Source organism: Chiloscyllium plagiosum, chromosome 1 (assembly GCF_004010195.1).
Source record: "Chiloscyllium plagiosum isolate BGI_BamShark_2017 chromosome 1, ASM401019v2, whole genome shotgun sequence".
NCBI lineage: Eukaryota > Metazoa > Chordata > Chondrichthyes > Orectolobiformes > Hemiscylliidae > Chiloscyllium > Chiloscyllium plagiosum.
In genome coordinates this window covers 25,410,874-25,433,937 of record NC_057710.1, presented here as the reverse complement: position 1 = coordinate 25,433,937, position 23,064 = coordinate 25,410,874, and positions in this window count along the sequence as shown.

Genomic DNA, 23,064 nt, shown 5'->3' with positions numbered 1-23,064 from the left:
GAAATGGTCCTTAACAGCAGAAGTGTTGATAGAATCATAGAATCATACAGGACAGAAGAGGCCCTTTGGCCCATTAGGTCTTTGCTGCCTAAACTTACTCTAAGTCTATATTACTTCCACTTTCCAGCACTCAGCCCACAGTCTTGAATGTTATGATTTTCAAGTGCTCATCCAAGTAAAGGTTTTGTGATTCATGCCTCCACTACCCTACAACAAATGGATCAAATCTAAACTCTGCACATCTAGTCATGAATGGTGGTGGACAATTAGACAACTCACTGAAGGAGGAGGCTCCACAAATAACATCACCCTCACCCCAGCACAGCCATGCAAAAGATAAGTCCAAAGCATTTTCAAAAACCTTAGGACTGAGCGCATGCATTTGTTGGATAAGAACATCTGAGGACTGAAACTTATGGTTTTATTTTTCTAGTTGCATTGAAAATTTTGCTGAGTTTTTATTTTAGCACGATACAAGATTTAGCAAGACTTTCCACCATGTCTTACCAGACTCACCCCACTATCTATCCTGCCTCCATAGTGTCCCCCCCTCACCTGATTCTAGTCCATTTATCAAAGCATTGTTCCCAGAAAAATTCGCCATTCAGCAGATATCCACACAAGGACCAGCATCCCTTGCACCTACAAAAACTTTAAAAGGCCACTCAGCCACCAGACAAGGATTGGAAATCCACCATTGTTCCTCACCAGCAACATATTGGCACTGTAGCCACAAAACCAAGCTGCTCATGGCACATAGTGAGCATAGCTGACTCTCGCTCGCTCATAAAATGCCATTCTCTCAACCTAATTACGGTTTAACTGCTAGGGCACGCAGTTGACCTGTGCTTCACTATATCCCACCGTAATACTCTCTCTAAGCCATTGCAATCTTCTCGCTAATGACCACCAGACATCTGCATTTTAACATTGTCCAGAAGGGAAACATCACAAATAGGCAAACAATTGGACAATTCCAAAGATGAGCTGTTATTTACAGACAACCATTTCCTGGACTCTAGTTGGACATATTTCCTGATAGTAGATAAAAACGAGGACTGCAGATGCTAAAAACCAAAGTTTAGATCAGAGTGGTGCTGGAAAAGCACAGCAAGTCAGGCAGCATCTGAGGAGCAGGAAAATCGACGTTTCGGGCAAAAGCCCTTCATCTGGAATACAGGCAGGGTGCCTCCTGCGTGGAGAGATAAATGAGAGGAGGGTGGGGGTGGGGAAAAAGTAGCATTGTACAACAGGTGAGTGGGAGTGGGGACATATTTCCTGACAATGTCCAGCTCACATGGATGACTGACCATGGTCAATGACTGATGCAGACTCTGCCCCTAACTGACAGGACTGGGACCTCCTGATGGTTACCATCCTTGAGTGGACCGAAGTCTCACCTCCATCCAGTTACTATCATGGCCATTTGGTAAATAACTGTATAGTGTTTTGCCATGCAGGCTGCAGGCTCACACTGTACGTGTTACATTGATGTCTCAATGTGCCATACAGCAAGATATCCCCAGTTCCCTATCTAGGAGAGATCCCTACCAACAAGTATGGCAAGCAGCCTAGCAATGTGACCCTGCAAACTTACACAGCAGCTCTCTACGCCCTGCTGAAGCGCCAATGCACTAACAGGCTGCACCTACACAATGTGGACTGCAGTGATCCAAGAAAGTAGTCCACCACCAGCTTGTCAGGGGCAATAAAGGCTGGGCATTAAATGCTGGCCAGCCAGTGATGCCCACATCCTTGAGTGAAGTTAAAAAACAGCATGGTATGGCAAGTGAGTGAATGCTAAGACAGCGAGTAAACAGACCTGAGACATTGCTTGGTCCCACCCTTGCACTAGGTGCCAGTCCCTATGTATAAAGTGTCCCTGCTGCAGCTTTTGAATGCCAGTCACTGGTGCACCCTGCAATGCCAATCCATGATTCCTAAGTATCTTATAAGTGGATTTGAGAGGTATCACAAGGATCCTGAGAGGTTGGCAAATGTTGGATGGCAATGTCCTTGGATAAAGAGAGTATGTGTCTGATGCCTGTGGTTTGAAGCCTGGGATGTTGTTCAGTGCTAAGCAACATGGACACTCTTCACAGCAAGTGTTGAGCTGAAGTTACCTGGTACCCATTCTTAAGTCCATGTTAAGGAATCTCAATATCTAGCCTGTTTGGTGCATCTGGTAGGGTAGGAAACTGAATATTAATGAGGTGAGACGTGCTGTTAATGATTTGTTTAAAATCAATAGTCGTGCTTAATTGAGAACGTCAAAGTGTCCAGCTCCAACAACACTCAAGAAACTTGACACCATCCTGGACAAAGCGGCCCGTTTGATTGGCACCACATCCACAAACATCCACTTCCATCATCACTGACTCTCAGTAGCTGCAGTGTGTACTATCTACAAGATCCACTGCAGAAATTCACCAGCTGTCCTGAGATTGAGTCTTTCAAACTCTGAACCACTTCCATCCAGAAAGACACATGCAGCTGATACATGGGAACACCTCCATTTTCAAGATCCCCTCTAAGCCCCTCACCATCCTTCCTTCACTGTCACTGGGCCAACATCCTGGAATTCCCTCCCCAATGGCATAATGAGTCTAGCTCTACCACCTTTCAGTTGTTATGAGTGCAGCTCTTCCACAACGGTTGTCCTTTTGAGATCTGTCATCATTGTCAGTATGTGATTAAACAGTAAAGTAATTATGACCACTGGCATATTCTAGGACAGTAAATAGATCCATTCATAAAGATCAGACCTGAATGAGCACGTTTGATTATTAAGAATATAATTAAGTTGCTGTTCAAACTGCTTCCATCTGCTATTTTAATGACTGTTTTAAGCTGATCAAAATTGGCTAATTCTTCTACGAAATAATGCAAATAAATATTTCAAATGAATATGTTAAATGTTCATACTATTCTAATCTTTGATGTAGTATATTTGTGAGAAATGGGAAAATGGCAAGTTAACAAAAGCAGAACGATTCCAATTAATCCACCAGGTGGACTTGGAGCCGACTTTGTAGTCAATTATTGTGCATTGTAAAGTTGGAGCTTTGAATAAAGCTAGTGTCGTTCAAACTCCACGCTGCCTGTTTTATTTCATCACATATACACAATAAGATTTATCAAAGGCACAACTGTAAATCAACATGCTAATGGAAGACATCAAAGTGTTTCTCAATTATCCATGTTTTGCTTCAAGATTTACTGCGGCTGTTATTCCTTTGTTAAAGCTTTTGATATTTTGATTAATACTCAGCAAAAAAATGCACTCATTTCATATAACAAAGTCATGTAAGTAATCCAAAGTTGAGCTGCATTTCTAAACATTATTGATATAACACCTGAATTACATTTATTTTCACACACAGAAAATCTTGATGTAAACATTTCTTCTTTGAATAGAATCAAATTGTTAAGGGGTGGTTAGGTGCCACAGTTTGTGAGTGTTTTCACAGATGATCACACAGAGCTCACTGCCTGCACTCAGCTCATTCAACTGAATCATTCTCCAATGGAATTATGGCACAGGGCAGAACAACATTGGCCATGACGATAAAGGTGAGAAAGTCAGGTAAGATGTCCAGTGAGGAGTGTCTTGACAGGGGGAGCAAAAGGTCCCATTTTCCAAACAGGTCTTGAACGGTGAGTTCAGGATTTGATAGTGAGTGATGAGAGGTTGTTTTGCATGTGCTAGCATGTATCTGCATCCTCATTATCCCTGAATCTCAGCTCATTCATATATAGTTTCCCATTCTTCCATCCAGTAGGTGGAAGTAGGTGGTGACAATCCCAACAGGAAAATCAGAGCGATAACCTGATGAGTCAGAGCAGTTACCTAGATGAAGATCAGCGCAATAACCTGGTGAAGGTCAGAGCAGTTAACTAGGTGAAGATCAGAGTGATAACCTGGTGAAGGTCAGAATGGTTAACTGGTGAAAGTCAGAGCGGTAACTTGGTGAAAGTCAGAGCAGTTACCTGAGTGAAGAACAGAGTGGTTACCTGGTGAACGTCAGAGCAGTTACCTAGATGAAGATCAGAGTGATATCCTGGTGAAGGTCAGAGCGGTAACATGGTGAAAGTCCGTGTGGTAATCAAATGAACATCAGAATGGTTACCTAGGTGAAGATCAGAGTGATAATCTGGTGAAAGTCAGAGTGGTTAACTGGTGAAAGTCAGACTGGTTACCTGGTCACTTTAACTCATTGCTTGCTCGTCTGGACCTCCATCTTGGCCCTCCTTGGACCAACATCTCACAGAATGTTTCACGAGCAGTAACTGCACACACCCCACATCCATGGACCTTAGCATTTGACGTTTACCAGCTTCAGCCCATCATCATGGCAATCCACTCCAAGTACAGTTCTGTCGTCTGGAGAGCCCTGGCTACTTCTACTGGGAATGCTGCAGCAAGGACAGAGGACGGGAACCCATCTCACAGATTGCATCCTCACTCAATTTTTTTGTGCCTGCATGATTTGTACCAATGTTAATAGCCTCCAGATCCCTGCCTTGTCTAACATTGTATTCTGCTGCTTTGGGCCCTTGTCTGCATCTTAAAGGCTCACTGTACTTCTGTCTTGCAGTGTCACTTAGCACAGATACAAAGCCAAGCAACTCACCATGGTCGTTGGCCAAAGATGTGGGCATGTTGCTAAATGGTGCTGTACTATGCCAGTCTCACACCTACAGCAGCCTGTGCAGCAAACCCACTGCATGTGTATCAACCAATGGCTGGGGCTCCAAGCTGCTATCTCATGATTTTGTCATTCCCAATTAAAATCTACCAGTTTTGTTTCACATCACCCTTCATTGTGACCCAAGTTAGGATAGAAACAAGTTGGTACCATTGCCTGTTACCCAGCTTTGCAGCTGTGGCCTGCTTCTTTGTTCCTTTTCTTCAGTTTTCCAAAAGAAAAGACAGCAAAAAAAACAACCAGTAAACCTTGCAAATGAATATACTGCTCAAACTGGATCATCAGTTTGAAGTGTACAAAATATGTACAACTTGTCTCGCATGTCAGTTTCACTGCTTTTTCCTTTGGATTTCTTCCAGTTGTTTGTAGCAGGATCTGCAGTTCTGAGCATTCCTGTGTTTCTTTCTGTCAGCAACTGCCTTTGTTGTTTCACAACTCCTCTCTTGACGGCGAACAACCATGACAAGTTGGCTCTGTTTCTGCATTAAACAGCAAGGTGAGGTAGGGGCATTGCAAACCTGTTAGGCTGTGGCTGAAGGGCAAAGCCACATAGGGATGCTCACAAACATTACCCGGGTTTCTGAATCACTCGTCCAGTGATTATACCTGTAGGCATCCTTCAAGCAAACAGGCATGTCTCAAAGAATTTGGATGCATAATTTTCTCCTGATTTATACACAGTGACTCCCAAATCTTATTTGTGTGGCAACTTTCTGCAGTTTTTCTCCATTTAAGCCATACTGCGCTCCCCTGTTCTTCCTGCTGCCAATGTGTATAACCTCACATTCCCCCACATCGGCCAAACGTTTGCACACTCACCTCACTTGTCCATATCCCTCTGTCGACTCTTTGCATCACTTTTATCACTTGCCTTACCAACTGTTTTTGTCACTATCAGACTTGGGGCTAAAGCATACTCACACACCTCATCCAAATCATTAATATGTACCGAGGAACCTCGATTATCTGAACAAGATGAGCGGGAAGTATTTTGTCAGATAATCGAATGTTTGGATAGTCGAATGCTGGATAACATAGTTTAGCCAAGCATCCGGACTTTGCGATCTTGCTGGATAATCTGAAATTCGGATAATCGAATGCCGGATAATCGACTGTGGCTTCAGCACTGATCCCCATGGCACACCAGTAGTTACAGGTTGATATCCTGAAAATGTCCCCTGTACTCCAGCTCAATACCTTCTGTTAGTTCGTCAATCCTCTATCCATGCTAATAGAATACTTCAACATCATTGACTCTTTTATCTTATTAAGTAGTTTTTATGCACGGTGCCTTGTCAAATGTCTTTTGAAAATCCAAATATACTGCATTCACTGGTTCCCTTTATCTGCCCTGCTTGTTACCTTAGAACATCGAACATAGAACAGTACAGCACAGAACAGGCCCTTCAGCCCACCATGTTGTACCGACCATTGATCCTCATGTATGCACCCTCAAATTTCTGTGACTATATGCATGTCCAGCAGTCCCTTAAATGTCCCCAATGACCTTGCTTCCACAACTGCTGCTGGCAACGCATTCCATGCCCTCACAACTCTCTGTGTAAAGAACCCGCCTCTGACATCCCCTCTGTACTTTCCTCCAACCAGCTTAAAACTATGACCCCTCGTGTTAGCCATTTCTGCCCTGGGAAATAGTCTCTGGCTATCGACTCTATCTATGCCTCTCATTATCTTGTATACCTCAATTAGGTCCCCTCTCCTCCTCCTTTTCTCCAATGAAAAAAGTCCAAGCTCAGTCAACCTCTCTTCATAAGATAAGCCCTCCAGTCCAGGCAGCATCCTGATAAACCTCCTCTGAACCCTCTCCAAAGCATCCACATCTTTCCTATAATAGGGCGACCAGAACTGGACACAGTATTCCAAGTGCGGTCTAACCAAAGTTTTATAGAGCTGCAACAAGATCTCACGACTCTTAAACTCAATCCCCCTGTTAATGAAAACCAAAACACCATATGCTTTCTTAACAACCCTGTCCACTTGGGTGGTCATTTTAAGGGGTCTATGTACCTGCACACCAAGATCCCTCTGTTCCTCCACACTGCCAAGAATCCTATCCTTAATCCTGTACTCAGCTTTCAAATTCGATCTTTCAAAATGCATCACCTCGCATTTATTCAGGTTGAACTCCATCTGCCACCTCTCAGCCCATCTCTGCATCCTGTCAATGTCCCGCTGCAGTCTACAACAGCCATCTATACTGTCAACAACACCTCCAACCTTTGTGTCGTCTGCAAACTTGCTGACACATCCTTCAATCCCCTCATCCAAGTCATTAATAAAAGTTATAAACAGTAGAGGCCCAAGGACAGAGCCCTGTGGAACACCACTCACCACCTTCTTAAAGAATTCTAACAAAGTTGTCAGGCATTTTGATCTACTCGATCATATTATGCATTTCTAAATATTAAGCTAATAGGTCCTTTATAATAATGCTAACATTTTCCCAATAATGGTCATTAAGCTAAACTGCCTTATTTTATAAAAGCTGAAAGAATTGCACATGCTGTAAATCAGAAACGAAAAGAGAGGTTGCTGGAAAAGCTCAGCAGATCTGGCAGCATCTGTGAAGTGAAATCAGAGTTAACCTTTTTGGGTCCGGTGACCCTTCCTGATTTCTCTTCACAGATGCTGCCAGACCTGCTGAACTTTTCCAGCAGATTCCGTTTTTGTTGCCTTATTTTTGACCTGTTTTTCCTATCGCTTTTTAAATAATAGTATTACATTAACTGTTTTCCAATCCTCTGGGACTTCACCAGAATCTAATGTTTCCTGAAAAATTACTATCAGTGTATCCATGATCTCTGTGGCTATTTCCTTTAAAATACTAGGGTGCAACCCATCAGGTGCAAAGGACTTATCAGACATAAGTGATTGTCCCAGGAGAGTCATAGAGTCATAGAAACGTACAACACAGAAACAGACTCTTCGGTCCAACTTGTCCGTGTCAACCAGATAACCTCACCTAATCTAGTCCCATTTACCAGCATTTGGGCCATATCCCTCTAAACACTTCCTATTCATAAACCATCCAGATGTCTTCTAAATGTTGCAATTGTACCAGCCTCCACCACTTCCTCTTGCAGCTCATTCCACACACGCACCACCCTCTGCATCCATAAATTACCCTTTCCAAAATGCAGCACCTTGCATTTATCTAAACTAAACTCCATCTGCCACTCCTCAGCTCATTGGCTCATCTGATCAACATCCCGTTGTACTCTTTGCTGTCCACTACACCTCCAGTTTTGGTGTCATCTGCAAACTTACTAACTGTACCTCCTATATTCGCATCCAAATCATTTATATAAATGACAAAAGGCAGTGGACCCAGCACTGACCCTTGTGGCACTCCACAGGTCACAGGCCTCCAGTCTGAAAAACAACCCTCCACCACCACCCTCTGTCTTCTACCTTTGAGCAAGTTCTATACCCAAGTGGCTAGTTCTCCCTGTATTCCATGAGATCTTACCTTGCTAATCAGTCTCCCTTGGGAAACCTTGTCGAACGCCTTACTCAAGTTCATAGAGATCGCATCTACCACTCTGCCCTCATCAATCCTCTTTGTTACTTCTTCAAAAAACTCAATCAAGTTTGTAAGACATGATTTCCCACGCACAAAGTCATGTTGACTATCCCTAATCAGTCCTTGCCTTTCAAAATACATGTAAATCCTATCCCTCAGGATTCCATCCCACAACTTGCACACCACCAACATCAGGCTCACTGGTCTATAGTTCCCTGGCTTGTCCTTACCACCCTTCTTAAACAGTAGCATAACGTTAGCCAACCTTCAGTCTTCCGACACCTCATCTATGATTATCGATGATATAAGTATCTCAGCGAGGGGCCCAGCAATCACTTGCTGAGCTTCCCACAGAGTTCGAGGATGCACCTGATCAGGTCCTGGGGATTTATCTATTTTATGCATTTTGACTGGTAATTATTATTGTATTGATTTCCTTTCCTCCTTTTGCCCTTTCATTATGTAGTGAATTGGAATGATGTTAGCGTCTTCTACTATGAAGTCTGTTATATTTATTCAATTCTCTTTATCCTTCTTGCATAAATTATTTTCCCAGTCTCATTCTCTAACAGGCCAATTTTCACTTTCTCTTCCTTTTTACATATTTAAAGAAACTTTCACAGTCCTTTTTGATTCTATTTGCTCTTTTAACCTCAATGTTTATTTTCTCCCTTTTGTTTTTGGTCATCTTCTGTTGGTATTTAAAACATTCCCAATCCTCTGGTTTACCACTCATCTTTGCCACATTGTATGTTTTTGTTTCCTTTCAGTTTGATGCTATCCTTAACTTCCTTGGTTAACCAAAATAGTCTGATCCCTGAACTAAAATAAAGACTAGTTGATGTTGGCGATTTGAAACAAAAAGCAAAATTTCAGCAGAAATTTAGTCCCTCTGTGTTTCTCCAGCAATTTCTGTTTTAGTCTGATCCCTGGATGGATTCATAATCTATTTTGTTCGGAAACGTCACAAATCCACTCCTCATGGCTACCGTGCCATTTGATGTTCCCTATTTACATAAAGTTTGGAGCTTTTAAACTCATGGTGTGGCATCAAACCACAGGATAATAGACATAGCTGAAAGGAAAGCCATGTACTGAAACCTTCCTGCCAGAATTGCACGATACAGAAGAGGCCCTTTGGCCCATCAAGTTATCCTATTATCAAAGCTACAGACTTTTGTATCCATGAAATCTTTTTTCAGTTGCACGTTGAAAAATGTCAAATGGTCGCATATTAGAACATTGCTGTAATCAGACCAATTTTCCTGACAAATAGAAAATCTTGTTACTGTTTCAAATAAAAATTAAAACATGTGAGGACCCCTTGTTTTGGTCTTTCAATTTCAGCTGTATTGTGAGACATCCCAAACACAGACAGCATGTATTGTGCAGTTTTATAGATGTTCATACATAGTTGAAAATATGTGGGAGCTTTATAACTCAGCAGAGGACAGCAAGTGGAAGATATTAAACTATACATCAAATGAGATAGCTGAACCAGTTTGTGTGAATTCAACAATGCAGCAAATCACAGTTTATTCTGGTTTAAGAACAACAATGACCTATCTAATGTGTTGGTGGTAGAATACTGGGTCTCAATCCAGTCGGATAATATGACAGAGTGACAAACCCCTTGTCTTTGAGTTAACAAGCTGTGTGTAAGACTCACCATAGGGACTTTAGGCGCATATGAATGAGAGTGTGCTACTACAAATGATAACTTCCTAATCAAGATAGTTTAACTGAGTCTGCCCACTGAGGTCAATGTAATATATTTCTTAACCCTATTCAAAGCATTAAAGGGCGCTTGCTGTGCAGTGTAATATCCCTACATCTGAGCCAAGATGTTTCAAATCCCCACTTGTTCCAGAGGTGTGTCATAACATTCAGTGGTTAGCACTGCTGCTTCATAACATCAGGGACCCAGGTTCACTTCTACCGTCAGGTGCCTGTCTGTGTGGAGATTGCACATTCTCCCTGCATCTGCATGGGTTTCCTCTGGGTGCTCCAGTTTCATCCCACAGTCCAAAGATGTACAGGTTAGGTGGATTGGCCATACAAAATTGCCGCTAGAGTGCAGGGATGTGCAGGACAGGTGGATTAGACATGGGAAATGCAGGGGTAAGGTGGGAAGTAGGTCTGGGTGGGATGCATTTCTGAGGGTTTTGTATGGACTTGAAAGGCTGAATGGCCTCCTTCCATGCTGCTGGGATTCTATGATCTCTAATCAGGTTGATTAAGATTATCTATCCAAAGCAGTAAGTGGGTAATTTTTCCCTTCAACCAATTTTTCCCTTGCACAAATTATTTAGTCATTGTCTTATTGATGTTTGGACATTGGCTGGAACATAACATATCTTTTAGATTTTGATCATTTTATAGATGATGCAACTGTATGGGTGATAATGAGGAATAACTCTGTAGACTGCAGGAAGATTTCAATAAACAGGTCACACGATCAGAAAAATGGTAAATGGTATTCAATCTTGTGAGGTGTGAGGCAATACATTAGAAGAGGTAAAACTGTGTGAGCAGTTGTGATCCTCAGATAAGTTCAAGGAGGAAGTGAATGGAGAGAGGGATGATGATCAGGCACAGGGGAGGCAGAAATGGGGAAACACCCAAGAGGGAAGGGGATAGGAGAAGAGATAGGTAATCGAGAGGATTGAAAAGGGCCCATATAGCACGATCGATTATTATGTAGAAGAAGGTTAACCAAGAGTTTGCATTTATCTACATTGATGGATTGATTATCGTGCAACATTCCTTTCTCCATGCTTTTAGTGGAGACAGCGACTCACTTAAAATACAGAATAGCGTCTTTGCGAACGATCCCACAGAGAAATTTGTTGAAACATGCCAAGTTTTCGTCAGTACATATGATCAATTTCATGCTTGCAACAAATGTATTTTCCAAATCATAGTATAAACGTCACACCACTGAACCAACAAAGCCTTGCCTCCATGTGAGACATATCAGGAAAAAAATCGCAGAACCCCTTTAATTTTCCACTCAGTGCTGTATCTTTGCAATTTTCTGATGTATGCGAGGTTAGTGAGACTTTGGATTCAGAGTGTAGAATCAGAAAGACAAGGATTGATGTTTTAGTTAGATCTTATCTCTGATCTGAGTAGGATTAGTGTTCGGCATTTTTCAGCTCATTTCGGTTGGCCAATGTAACCTATAATACAAGGATGTGGCATATTTTCTGTGGAGACTGATACAGCATTCTTACAACCAGGTATCATCGAGCAAGATACAGAGTCGAGAAGTGTGGCACTGGGAAAACACAGCTGGTCAGGCAGCATCCGAGGAGCAAGAGAATCGGGTATAAGCCCTTCTAGTGCCAGACTTTCCAACTGTGTTTTCCAGCATCTACAGTCCTCACTTTCTCCTCCTCAAGCAAGATACAGTCAATCAGATTACAGGAGTTCTCAGACCGGATTCCATGGCTCAACCATTTTCAGTTGCTTCATCAATGACCTTTTCTTCATCATAATGCCAACGGGACAATGTTAAATAAAAACAGAAAGAATGGCGGATCTGTAAATCAGAAACACAAACAGAGATTGCTGGAAAAGCTCAGCAAGTCTGGCAGCAACGCTCCTCAGTTCTGAGGAAGGGTCACTCGACCTGAAACGTTAACTTTGATTTCTCTCTTCAGCTGCTGCCAGGCCTGGTGAGCCTTGACATGACAATGTTTGCTGATGATTGCACAACATTCAATTTCAGATGCTGCTCCTCAGATTATGAAACAGTCTATGCCCATATACGGCAAGATGTGAACAATATCTTTACTTGGATTGTTAAATGGCGAGTAATGTTCTTGCCACACAACTGGTGTTGAGGCCTGTGTTCCACACATAACTATCCTCCTCCTCAAGTTCTTTCGCTACAGCTACGGCCGCAACAATCTAGCTAAGAAAGCGGGAAAGTAGCCTCAAAAAGCAGGGCAAAACCAATCCAACCAATAATTACTCATAAGTCTTCACAATCATCAATGACATGTTGGAAAAAGTGTCACCAACAAAGTTATCAAAGCTGACCTTGGAGCAGCTCACAGACACTCAACCTGGGATTGTACAACTCAATCAAAGTGAATGAGTTAGAGAGAATGCAGCTGCGATTTACAAGAGTGATTCTATTTTCCTGAGAAACTTCAGTCGTGAGGATGGATCCTGAAGAAGTTGGGGTTGTTTTCCTTGGAGAAAAGAAGGCCAACAGGAAATCTCATACAGGTTTATAAAATCATGACTGGCTGGATGGAATAGCTTGGGCAAAACTATTCCCTACTGAAACTGTCAGAGAGAAAAGCAATGAGAGGGCATAGATTTAAACTGATGTGAAAATGTGTTTTTGCAAAGCCGGTAGTTAGGGTGTGTAATGCACTGGGTGGAAACATGGTGGAGGTAGTTTAAATTGAGATATTCAAGAGGGCATTAGATGATTACTTGGATAGAAATGGCATGTAGAGATATGGGGAAAAAGTCAAGAGATTAGCATGAGGCAATAGCAGCAGTGCAGGCAAAGTTGGCGGCTTGACCTTGTTCTGCTGTATCACAATTCAGGGATTCTGTGAACTCCAGATCCCATTATTAAGCACACGTGTATCACACCAGCTTGTCCTCAGAACTTTGCTGCAGGAGTTCATCCGAGCAGTGTTCTGGGCTCAATGATCTTAGGACAGCAGTATGGAAGTTCACTGAAGATTGCACAATACCATTCACAATTCCTCAGATATTGAGGCAGTCCAGGACAGCATGTAACAATATGTACACAACACTCAGTTGGGTTGATAAGAGGCAAGGAATACTTATGCCAAGCAAGAGCAGGTAATGACAATGATCAACAAAAGAAAGTCTAAGCAAGTCTCCTTGACATTCAACAGCATTATTATTACTGAATGCCCCATATCCTGGGGGCATCAATGAATCGAAGCCCAACTAGGCCATTCCTATAAATACAATGTCTACAAGAGAAGGGGGTAAATGAGAAAGGAGTAAACAAATCCTTTGGTATAAAAGCGTTGGAGTATGCTGCATTGGTGATGCAACATTTTTTTGCTATTTATTTATTCATTTGGGGATATGGGCATCATTGGCTGAGAGATTTAATAGACAAGCCCTATATCCCCAGGAGTTCAGAAGAATGTGAAATTATTTAATTTAATGTGACAATATTTAATTTAATCATATGAAATTCTTGAGGTATTTGACAGAATCGATACTAAGAAAATACTTTACCTAGCTGGAGAAATATAGAATACAGGAGCACAGTCGAAGGTTAAGAGATTGGCCACTTCAGAATGAGATGAACCTGGGTTCCTTCGCTTTGGAATCTTTGAGCATATACGAGACAGAAGTCAATGGATTTTTTTTTTGTGTGCTGGGGGTATTAAGGGATATGGGAACAAAGCAAGAAGTGGAGTTGAGGGAGAAGATCAACAACAGCCTTGTTGAATAGGGGAGCAGACTTGAAAGATGAAATGGCCAACTCAACTCTTCATTCTTATATTTTAACAGCATGTCAGAAGCTGACCATTTGGACTCAAGGAGCTCATTTTTTTTGTTCAAACCATTTCCACCATTTACCAGGCACTGATCAGGTGTTTGAAAGAATACTCTCCACTTTCCCAGATAAGTGCAGTTCCAATAAAGCTCAAGGCACTATTTGAAATAAAGCAGCTGCTTAATTCATCCACCACCTTCAACATTCACTCCTTTCACCACCGTAGCAGCAGTGTGTACCGTCTACAAGATGCACCACAGCAACTCAGCAAGGTTGCTTCAAGGTTACCACTTGGAATATTTCCTGTAAACTATCATTTGGCCTCTAATTAACACACCCCTCTGATATGGAAATATGTCACTTTTTCTTCATCATCACTGGGAAATCCACAAACTCCCTGTGAAACAACACGGCTATGACAGCTTATGGACTGTAACAGATCAAGAAGGCCTTCCCTAGGGCAATTTGGATTGGGCAAGATATGCTGACCCAGCCTTTTTAAAAAGCCTGCTGCTTCACAGGTGATCACTCCATCACAATGCAGAACCTCTGTCATGGTCTGTGGCCACGTTAAAGATCAATTTCCCGATACTATCATTAAGTAGGAAAGTTGACCAGCAGAGTGTCTGTGAATCAGTTGCCTCTCTCTGTTTAGTCTCCCTGGAATTGAATGAGGACAGACAGGTGGAAGCTTTTAGCTCTATTCCCATTACCTTTCGAAAAGCATCATCTTTGTATCGGAGGATATAATGGACAAAGGCTCCCCTTGTGTACAGGTTCACTTTCTGTGTCAAATGGATGTAAGAAAACACATTGCAAATACCGCTGTGCTTTATCTTTTTCCCGCAACCCTTATGTCATGTTTGAAAGCTTGTGGAAAGTTCGTAACTTCTCTCCCGTCCCTCATCTTCTTTGGCAGCTTGACTTCTCGAGTCAAAAGGCTGATATGCAAAGGGGTCTGTTTCAAAGAGTCGCCACTATTGAAACACTTTTAAGAAAGCAGCCCTGCTTCCTGCATTGTGATAAAGATCTTCACAGGTAAAATAGCACGATTATTAACATGCAGACTGGAATGTGTGCAACAGCATGAAACAGAACCACTGAGATGAACAGATTTTATTCAGTTGTCTTTGGAGACGCCATCTCTCTGACCATCTGCACATTCCTCCCCGTGCAAGGAGGGGAGGAAAATATCTTGATGTCTTTCGGGTTTTTTTTTAGGTAATGGAGAAAGGTAATCTTCCAGGTCAACTGTGCATTAATAATGTGCAATAGCATTCAAGAACTGGATGAAAGTTTGCTTTGATCTCTTTTTTTCATGATGGTAGTAGCAAGAATAATAAATAAAAAAATCTTTGATCCTCTTTTGAAAATGGAAGGGAAGTTTCCTTTCTCTCTCCCCTCCCCTGCAGACATGACAGTGATTATTTACAGGAGGATATTTTTCTGTAGCTGGTTTCTATAGGTGAGAGCTTCTGCTAACTTTTACAACATCCTCTGGCTGTGAACCTTCCTCCTGTAATCAGCGCCACCAGAAAACACAGCAACTGTTCCTGAATTTCTCTGTTCATTGCAAAATAAGTTATCGAGGACTTGCATTTCAGGATGGCCTAAAGTGCTGTGTGCCCAATTAATAATTTTGTCTTTGAAGTATTTTCTCTGGTGTAATGTAGGAAACACAGCAGACGATTTTTGCACAGCAACATACCAGAAACAGCAATGCGATAATGATCAGATAATCCATGTAAATGTGTAGGTTGAAGGATATATGTTGGCCAGATGAACAACGATAACACTCTGCACTTCAATAGCCTGATAGAATGGCTTGCAATCACCTACAATGGCAGACTAGAGCCTTGCTGTTCCATTGCATTGCACCACACCATATGCCTGGATTATCTATACCTACTACCATTGAGCAATGAATGACATATATGGGGTCTTTTAGATTAGATTAGATTAGATTACATTACATTACAGTGTGGAAACAGGCCCTTCGGCCCAACAAGTCCACACCGACCCGCCGAAGCGCAACCCACCCAAACCCCTACATTTACCCCTTACCTAACACTACGGGCAATTTAGTATGGCCAATTCACCTAACCTGCACATCTTTGGAATGTGGGAGGAAACCGGAGCACCCGGAGGAAACCCACGCAGCCACGGGGAGAACGTGCAAACTCCGCACAGTCAGTCGCCTGAGGCGGGAATTGAACCCGGGTCTCTGGCGCTGTGAGACAGCAGTGCCTTGTTGAACTAAATGAGTGCTCTGTGTATCTTTGTGTAATAAACTTGAAGTAATATGTGCGGCCTCCAGTATCCCACTTTGCAATTCTTGGTGGGGAAGGGGGCAGGCATTTCTCAAGAGCTGCATGCAGGAATGAGAACTATGCTGTTAAAAATCACACAACACCAGGTTATAGTCCACTATGCACAGCCCTGCAGGATATCATGCACGTCATTCCTAGGGCACAGCACAATTTTTTAAAAAATTGTACATGGAACTGGGTGTTGATGGCTAGGTTAGCATTTATTACCCATCCCTAATTACCCAGAGGGCTGTTAAGAGTCAGCCACTTTGCTGCGGGTCTATGGGTCACATGTAGGCCAGATGAGGTAACGCTGGCAGATAGTGAGAAAAGAACCTCTTTTGTATTTCTGAATGCTTTCAATTCAAAATAGATCCAGGTGAATAAAATATCATGTTCATGATAAACCTGTGTATTGGAGATCTTGGACAAATAGTGTCAGAGGGGATGGCCTATCAGGGTTAGCAACAGCAGCAGCCAGAATGCTGGTGCACAGCTGGCTCTGTTATACAGCAGGAAGGGTTAAAGTACAGAAGTGCAGCAGTAATAGGAGTCCCCATAGTCAGGGACACGGATCAGTGTTCCTGTGGCTGATAAAGAGACTCCAAGATAGCATGCTGCCTCCCTGATGCTAGGGTTAAGGATGTTTCTGAGCAGGCACTGAACATTCTCAAAAGGAGGGTGGACAGTCAGAGATCATCGTGAACACTGGTATTGATGACATAGACAGGTAGAATGATGAGACCCTGCAAAGGGAATTAGGTAGGAAATTGAAAAGCAGAACCACTTGGGTTGTAATGTAGAAATTACTCTCTGTGCCATTGAGGATACAAATAGGAAGATAGTGCAGTTAAATACATGGCTAAAGAGCTGGTACAGGAGGGAGGGCTTCAGATTTGTGGATCATTAGGATGCCTTCCACGGCAGAAAGGATCTCTAGGAGGAGGACATGTTGAACCTAAATTGGAAGGGCACCAATATCCTGACAGGGAGGTTTGCTAATGTCACTCAGGAGGATTTAAACAAGTGTGGCAGGGGAGTTAGAGCCAGAACAATAGGTCAGCAAGTGAAATGATCGAGGAAGAGTTAGAGACTAAGGCCAGTAAGTCTAAGAGGAAGTACAGACAGGGAGAGGTTACAGATCATGGCAGGATTGGCAGACTGAGTTTATTTGTTTTAACATGGGAAGTATGACGGGTAAGAGCTTAGAGTTTGGAGTAAAAGAGGTGGGGGAGTTGTGTTACTGATTAGGGAGACTATCACCGCTGTACTGTGGGAGGACACCTTGGAGGGCACATCCAGTGAGGCCATAGCTCAGGAATAGGAAGTGTTCAGTCACTTTGATGGGATTGTAGTACAGGCCTCCTAACAGCTGACAGGAACAGATATGTGGACAACTTGTGAAAAAATGTGAAAATGGCAGGGTTGTTGCAGTGGGTGATTTTAACTTCCCCTATTGTGATGATGCTATGGCTTTAAGAGGTTGATTTTGTCCTTTTTTTATGAGAAAAAGTTGACTCAGAGGCCCCAAATGGTCTGTTCAAAGCCAAAAAATGAAACAGCTTGTGAGACTGTGGGGCTTTCTCTTCAAGTTGAGACAATCGAAGCTGAATGGATGTGGTCAAGCTCCCATAAAACCAGGAGTTTTAGTTTTAGCTTTAAGTAGCAGTTGCTGGGGTCTTGAAGCTGGATGTGGAAGTTTTTTTTTCTCTTTCTGTTGCAGCTAAAAGCTGGGGTTCTGTTCCTACTGCTGGAATTATATGTGAGACAATCTATTTTACTGACTTTGACTTTTGCCAACGGTGTGTTAATGGGATGTTATTATACTGGAGCAGTTAATGAATAGCTTATTATTTTGTTCAGCATTTCCGTAGAGTTACAGTTAAGCTGATTCTTTTATACCTTGTCTGTATTTTAACTATAGTGTGTGAATAACATGCATTTTGACTCAAGCCTGGTAGTTTGATCGTTTGGAACGCAACAACTGACTTTGCAATAAGAAAAAGTTAGGGTCTAGATTAATTCCTTGACATGTTTTGAGGGGTTTGGTCTGGTCAATAACATTATATTAACTGGGACTCGCTGAGTGCCAGGGTCTTGGATGGGGGCGAATTTGTTGAATATGTCCAGGAGGATTTCTTAAAGCAATAAGTAAATAGTCCAATAAGGGAAGGGGTCATACAAGACCTGGCATTGGAGAATGAGTCAAGCCAGGTGATCAAAGTTTCAGTGGGGGAGTATTTCAGCAACAGTGACCATAATTCTGTTAAGTTTTAAATTACCAATGGATAAGGTTAGACTAGATTCCTTACAATGTGGAAACAGGCCCTACGGCCTGACAAGTCCACACCGACCTTCCAAAGAGTAACCCACCCAGACCCATTTCCCTCTGACTAATGCACCTAACACTATGGGCAATTTAGCATGGCCAATCCACCAGACCTGCGGGAGGAAACCGGAGCACCCAGAGGAAACCCACACAGACAGACAGAGAATGTGCAAACTCCACACAGACAGTTGCCAAAGGTTGGAATTGAACGCAGGACCCTGGTGCTGTGAGGCGGCAGTGCTAACCACTGTGCCACCCCAAGGATAGTAGCAGTTCTTGGGTGAAAGTACTATATTGGGGGAAAGCTAATTATGACAATATTAGGCGGGAACTGGGGAATATAGATTGGGGGATGGCTGTTTGAGGATAAATCTACATATTTCAAGTGGAATTCTTTTAAAGACCAGTTGATATGAGCTCAGGACCAACATGAAAATGAAGGATAAACATGGCAAGATCTGGAAACTTTGAGTGACAAAAAGAAATTTTGAGCTTAGTCAAAAAGAAAAAGGAACTACGCATGAGATTTAGGAGAGTGAAGACCGATAAAGCCCTCAAAGAATATAAATAAAGCATGAAAGAGCTTAAAAAAGGAGTTAAGGGGGCTAAAAGGAGTCATGAAATGACTTTAACAAACAGGCTTAAGGGAAATCCCAAGGCATTTTATACAAATACATGGAGCAATGGGGTAACTAGAGAAAGGGTGGTCCACTCCAGGACAAAGGAGGAAATCGATGCAAGGAGCCAGAAGAAGTGGATGAGGTCCTTAATGTATACTTTGCATCTGTATTCATAAGGGAGAATGACATGGTGGATGGTGAGTCTTGGGAGGGATTTGTTGATATTCTAGGGGATGTCAATCTAAGAGAGGGTGTTTTGAAAAGCATTAAGATAGACAACTCCCGAGGACCTGATAGGATCTATCCCAGAATGCTGAGGGAGGCAGGTGAGGAAATCACTGGGGCCTTGCACAAAATTTTCAGCCACAGGAAAGATCCCAGAGGACTGGAGAACAGCCAACGTCATTCCTTTGTTTAAGAAGGGCAAGAAGGATAATCTCGGAAATTGCAGGCTGGTGAGCCTTACATCAGTGGTAGGAAAATTATTGGAAAAGATTCTCAAGCAGCTTTTTGAGGAAGTGTCAAGATGATTAATGAGGGCAGGAGTAGAGAATGTTGTCCACAGGACTTTAGCAAGGTAGGCTGATCCAAAAGTTGAAGTCACATAGGATCCATGGTGAGCTGATAAGGTAGACACAGAGCTAGCTTAGTCATAGAAGACAGAGAGTAGCGATAGATGAGTGTTTCTTCGATGATGATCATCTTCCTGATGAAGGGCTTTTGCCCGAAATGTTGATTTTCCTGATCTTCAGCTGACGCCTGACCTGCTGTGCTTTTCCAGCACCACACTCTGATCTCCAGCATCTGCAGTCCTCACCTTTGCCCTGTTCCTTTGACTACAGATCCATGACCAATGTTCCACAGGGATCAATGCTGGGACCACTGTTGATTGTAATACATAAAAATAATTTGGAGGAGAATGTAGGTGGCCTGATTGGTAGGTTTGTGGATGACACAAAGATTGGAGAGCTGTGGAGAGTGAGGACAATTTCCAGAGGACACAATGGGATACAGATAGGCTGGAGACTTGGGTGGGAGAAATGGCAGATGGAGTGTCATCTGGACAAATGTGAAGTGATACAGTTTGAAAGGTCAAATGTCAAATGAAATATACAGGAAATGGCAGAACCCCTAGAAGCATTAACATACAGAGGGATGGAGGAATACAGGTTCACAGTTCCCTGAAAGTGACAATACTTTCATAGATAAAGAAGGTGCAAGGCATGCTTGTCTTCATTGGTCAAGACATAGAGTATAAAAATTGGCAAGTCATGTTGCAATTGTATAGACCTTTAGTTTGGCCATATTTTAAATATTGCATGCAGTTCTCATAAACACACTACAAAAAGAATGTGGAGGCTTTGGAAAGATTTGCTAGGGTTTACTAGGAATTTACGAGGTAAAAACAATGACTGCAGATGCTGGAAACCAGATTCTGGATCAGTGGTTTCCTGATGAAGGGCTTTTGCCCGAAACGTCGATTTTGCCAAAGACCTCGGATGCTGCCTGAATTGCTGTGCTCTTCCAGCACCACTGATCCAGAATTTACTAGGAATTTGCTTGGGATGGAAAGAATTAGCAATGAGAAGAGATTGGACAAATTCAGTTTGTTTTCACTTGAATGTCAGAAGCTGAGGAGAAATCTGGTAGAGGTTTATAAAATTATGAGAGACATGGATAGAATGGCGAGTTGGAGTCCTTTTCTCAGGGTAGAAATATCAATTACATGGGGGGATAGGGTTAAGATAAAGGGGAAAGTTTAAAGGAGATGTAAGAGGTAGCATTATTTACACAGATGGTGGCAAGTGTCTGGAATACTGTGTCAGAGGAGGTCATAGAGTCATAGAGATTTACAGCGTGGAAAAAGACCCTTCGGTCCAACCTGTCCAGATATCCCAACCTAATCTAGTTCCATTTGCCAGCACCCGGCCCAAACCTTTCCTATTCATATACCCATCCAGATGCTTTTTAACTGTTGCAATTGTACCAGCCTCCATCACTTCCACTGGCAACTCATTTCATACACGCACCACCCTCTGCATGAAAAAATTGCCCCTTAGGTCTCTTTTATATCTTTCCCCCCTCACCCTAAACCTATGCCCTCTAGTTCTGGACTCCCCGACCCCAGGAAAAAGTTGCCTCTTAGGTCCCTTTTAAATCTTGCCCCCTCTCACCTTAAACCTATACCCTCTAGTTTTGCTCTCCCCCACTCTGGGAAAAAGACCTTATCTATTTATCCTATCCATGCCCCTTTTGATTTTATAAACCTCTATGAGGTCACCTCTTACCCTCAACGTTCCAGGGAAAACAGCCCCAGCCTATTCAACCTCTCCCTGTAGCTCAAATCCTCCATCCCTGGCAACATCCTTGTAAATCATTTCTGAAACCTTTCAAGTTTCACAACATCCTTCCTTCGAAGTAGATACAAACAGGTGGTAGAAGCAGATACAATAACAATGTTTAAGAGACATCTTGACAGATACATGAACAGACAGGGAATAAAGGAATATGGACTCTGTGGCACAGTGGTTAGCACTGCTGCCTCACAGGGCCAGAGACCTGGGTTCAATTCTCCCCTCAGGCGACTCTCTGTGTGGAGTTTGCGCATTCTCCCCCTGTCTGCGTGGGCTTCCTCCCACAATCCAAAAATGTGCCAGTTAGGTGAACTTAAATTGCCCGTAGTGTTAGGTGAAGGGGTAAATGTAGGGGAATGGGTCTGCGTGGGTTGCGCATTGGTGTGGACTTGTTGGGCCGAAGGGCCTGTTTCCACACTGTAAGTAATCTAACCCAAAAAGGTGTCATGTGTCAGCACAAGTTTTGTGGGCCAAAGGGCCGGTACCCCATTTGTTGTGTTGCTCTTTGATAGGTTTAGCAACAACTACCTCATTTAATGATATGCCGCTATTAATGGCATACAATATCCCAAGACACACCACAAGAATACATTGAACAAAATTTGATGCTGAGCCATGGGAGGAGATAACACCGCAGATGACTACGAGCTTGAACAAGGCGATGGTTTCAAGGAGCAACTTACAGGTGGTGGGAGAGGTTAGCAGATGCTTGCAAAGAGTATAGGGCCAGAGAAACTGAGGGCACTGTGGCTGCCAATAAAGAAGCAATGAAAATCGTGAAGTGCTAAGAAGACCAGAATTTGAGGTGTGCACACGTGGAACTGGAAATGATAGCAACAATCCATTTGAAAAGAGGGACAGAAATTTCATAATTGAGGTGTTACCTGATGAGGAGTCAATGAGAAATGATTGATGAACAGGACTTGGTGCCAGTTAGGGCAGGAGCAGCAGAGATTTGGATGACCTCAAGTTGACTGAGATTAGAAAGTGGGAGATTGTTCAGGAATGTAATGGAACAATCAAAACTGGAGGCAATAAAGGTAGCCAACATAGAAGATAGAACAGTACAGCATAGTATGGGCCCTTCGGCCCTTGATCGTCTGCCGACCTTTTACCCTATTCTAAGATCAGACTAACCTACGCACCCTTCATTGTACTATCTTCCATGTGCCTATCCAAGAGTCGCTTCAATGTCCCTAATGTATCTAACTCTACTACCACCACTGGCAATGCATTCCATACCCCCACCACTCTTTGTGTAAAGAACCAAGAGACATCTACCTCTGATATCTACCCTAAACCTTCCTCCAATCACCTTAACGTTATGCCCCAATGTGATAGCCATTTCTGCCCTGGTAGAAAGTCCCTATCTATGCCATTCATCATCTTGTACACCTCTATCAAGTCGCCTCTATTCCGTTTTCGCTCCAATGGGAAAAGCCTTAGCTTCCTCATCCTTTCTTCATAAGACATGCCCTCCAGTCCAGGCAGCATCCTGGTAAATCTCCTCTGCACCCTCTCTAAAGTTTCCTGTAATGAGGTGACCAGAACTAAACACAATACTCCAAGTGTGGTCTAACTAAGGCTCTATAGAAGTGCAGCATAACCTCACGGCTCTTAAACTCAATCCTCCTACTAATGAAAGCCAACACACCATATGCCTTCTTAACAACCGTATCAACTTGAGTGG